This window comes from Carassius auratus, chromosome 21 (genome assembly GCF_003368295.1).
Source record: "Carassius auratus strain Wakin chromosome 21, ASM336829v1, whole genome shotgun sequence".
NCBI classification, from domain to species: domain Eukaryota; kingdom Metazoa; phylum Chordata; class Actinopteri; order Cypriniformes; family Cyprinidae; genus Carassius; species Carassius auratus.
In genome coordinates, this window is record NC_039263.1 from 18,890,511 (window position 1) to 18,894,419 (window position 3,909).

Genomic DNA, 3,909 nt, shown 5'->3' on the forward strand with positions numbered 1-3,909 from the left:
TCTTATGAGTTCTAGTGTTTAAAGGCCGTTGAAGCTTTTGAAATATTAGGTTTTTTTGCATATTTGTTGTATAATGCAGGACGGCTCACATTTACTCGTCGCTGTACGCTGCACTCCAGGAGCCATATGTGCCCGGCGCCAGTGGTAATTATGAGGATGAATTATGGGATTCGGCTGTAAGTCTATGGTTTTTCTGCCTAATGGAGACGCTGCCATATTCAATCACTGCTCTGTGCCAACTATGAGCAAAACAGCCTCAGCAGGCCGCTGCACGTGAGATTTAATGCACTCAGACATGTAATGAAGACAAAACACTTCCAAATGAGTTTTGTGAAGTGAGAACTAGGAGATAATCACACATGATGAACGAACGTCTTATGCATCACATGTACCGAGGTGTGCAGCTGCACTAGGTTTTAGGTTTAGTTCATAAGGTTTTATAGTTTATACAAATTTTAGTAACAGAACTTTTTTTATGTTGCTTTAATTTTGTAATACGCTGCTTTAACACATGAATAAATGACATTTTAAAATATAAAATAGTCATTTATAGATTAAGTATTTCACAATATTGTGGATTTTGTTGTTGTTGTTTTGCATCAAATAAATGCAACTTTGGTGATTATAAGAGGATGATTGGATGAGCTTTAAATAGATTAATTAGACGTTAAAGCCATGTTTTATTGCCTTGCATCTCCTTCTTTTCTTTGTTCCTGTTTTCTAGTTCAGAATCACCTGCGTCTCCTGCATCTTCACCTCGTCGTTGTCATAGAGAAATGATTTCTGGATTCTCATTGTGTTGTTTAAAGATGGTATGATTCATTTAGTCTTTTCAGATAATATGTATCTTTGTCACCCGTGGTCCACTTCTCACCAGGTATGCTGTAGACAAATGGCATATTATAATAGATGTCCTGTGTTTCCCAGAACAGCATGAAAATAATTAATTGATTAATGAATGAGTCAAACACCCACTGCAGATTTGTTTTTGGTGAATCAATTTAGCTTGTTCTAGCTTTACATGTGAATGCATGCTAAAATATTCATCTGCTCTCAGCCATATTTTATGTATTGTTTAATATATGATAAATGCTCTCAAATGCACATTATTTATGTTGCACTAAGTGATCTAAAGACAAAATTCTTCTGATTACAGGGCCCTTTAAAAATCCAAAAGGCTATGTGTCTGTTGCCCTGGCTGGACAGATATTGGGAGTCTGCAGAAGTGCTAAAAGATAATGAGAGTTGGCACAGTTTGGTTGAAAGGTGAGGAATGTGTCTGGATGTAGGAGAGAAGCCATTAAAGCTGGTCTTTGTTTAAACTGTCAAAACTCTGGGAAAGTTTAGTGCACTGCCAATGACAGTGTGATAGTTATGCATTCTAAAGTGTATGGAAAAAAGGTTATTTTTTTTATTCACCTTTGTGTATTTTTATTTTATACTGCATACTTTGCGAGATTTTCTCTGCTCTTTTTTTTTTCTCTACAATTTTCTGCAATTAATTCAGCCTGAACCACTTAATGTATAGTATGTGTGTATAGGTAATGTAGTTTGTGTAATTTCAGCCTGTTTTGTTATACTTTTTATTATTTAAAGTTAGACTTTAAAAAAAAAAGAAAATTCAAGATTGTATTTTGAAAATCACACACTGACTCCCAGCATTAGAATGCTCAGCCCTTCAAAAATCTAACCAAATATTTGCAAGAATTCTACTTTTTTGCATATATATATATATATATATATATATATATATATATATATATATATATATATATATATATATATATAATATTATTATTATTATTATTATTATTTTTTTTTATTATTATTATTTTTTTGCACAAAGCTAATCGTTTATATTTTTGCATGGGAAATACTGATATTTTATTTCAGGAAAGGCATATCTAATTCTCACTGATATATTATGAAATAATTCATATTATTATTGTTAATGTAGTATATTATTATTAAATTAGCTCTAAAATGTTATTGACCCGTCTAATGTAATCAGATTGTGATTCACTGTGTTTGTCGTCCATTAGAGACACTGCAAAAATGACTCTGCAAAACTGCAGTTCTGGTCACTTCCTGTATCTTTCACTAGGTGGCGTCGTGTCGCAGCCTGCCCTCCTCGACGCCATGACTTCCTCATGTTGTGATTAGGAGCTGGTAAAGGATGGTTATTTACTCTGTTGTTTAATGTTTAGCTCCTGTCAGAATGACGAACGAGGCACCGCCGTGACCTTTCTGCTCTGCTGAAGCAAACTTATATTTTGCCAGTCTTGTTAATTCATTGTCTCGTTCTCCCCCAAGAATAGGCACAAACGTCACCACTAATTAATGAGTTTGTGAGGAGAAATATGGGTCATAGTCTCTGAGAAAGTGAGCGGTTAAAGGAATACTCACCTAAAAATGGAAATTTTGTCAGATTTTCCAAACCTGTTGTTCTGTGGAAAAAAAAGGTGAATCCAGGCCACTCTGTTGAATATAATGAAAGTGAATGAAGTCTGTCAAGTTCTCAAATGGCAAAGAAGCGCCATAAACGTATTATAAAAGTGAAGCTTCTGATGGTTTTGTTTGAGGAACAGACTTATATTCAACTCATTATTCTTCATAACCGCCTAGTTCTCTTTTCAGTGTTCATAAGAGAAGCAGTGATGTCTTGAAAGTTCATCTGAATCAAATCCTTCCAATGAATCGGATCATCTAGATCACAAACGATGGAATCCAAATGGGATATATCACCCTCCGAAAGACACTTCGGAGTGAAAAAATCATGACCGCCATATTGAAGGGTCATTCCAAAGCGAAGTTCTCAAAACTGGCCACTATTAAATTAAAAGGTTACTTCACCCCAAAATGAAAATTCTGTCATTAATTATGCCTCATTTTCCAACACAAATTAAGATTTTTGATGAAATCTGAGAACTCCAAAACCGAAAAATGAAAATGACGTCATTAATAACTCACCTTCATGTCGTTCCAAACCCGTAAGTCCTCCGTTCATCTTCCGAACACAGTTTAAGAAGAGGGTCAGTTAGAATTTGAAAATAAATTTTGGTCTAAAAATAACAAAAACTTCGACTTTATTCAGGATTGTCTTCTCTCAGGATTGTCTGTCGTGAGTGCTACTGCTGTGACAGTTGACGTAAGACGCTCCTGACGCTTATCTTTGTTATTGGACGCACCAGAAAACACGTCAGCAGCGCCGTGAACATGCTCACAACAGACCAGGAAGAGAAGACAATGCTGAATAAAGTTGTAATTTTTTTTTTTTTGGACCAAAATGTATTTTCGATGCTTCAACAAATTCTAACTGACCCTCTGATGTCACATGGACTACTTTGTTGATGTTTCTATTACCTTCCTGGACATGGACAGTATACTGTACATACATTTTCAATGGAGGGATTGAGAGCTCTCGGACTAAATCTAAAATATCTTAAACTGTGTTCCGAAGGTGAGTTATTATTGACATAATTTTCATTTTTCGGTGAACTAACCCTAACGAATTGTTCAATTAATTGTTATTTTTTTGTTGTCTTTGCCCTCAAATAGTATTCTTATAGCTTCGCTAAATTTTTTGTTTTAACGATGTCCTTACTATGTTTTTGGATTTGGGAACATTACAGTTGCATTGCTGTCTATGGCGGGTCAGAGAGCTCTCAGATTTCTTCCAAAACATCTTAATTTGAGTTCTGAAGATGCACGAAGGATTTACGGGTTTGGAACGACATGACAGTGAGTTATTAATGACAGAATTTTCATTTTGGTGTGAACTAACCCTTTAAGGATTTTGAAGGGCACAACTGCTGGACAGTTAGGACACCATGGTTCTTTGTGCAGATTCTTTGACTTCAAGAAACCATTGTTTGGTCCCCTACAGCCTTCAACCCTTCGAAGATCTCA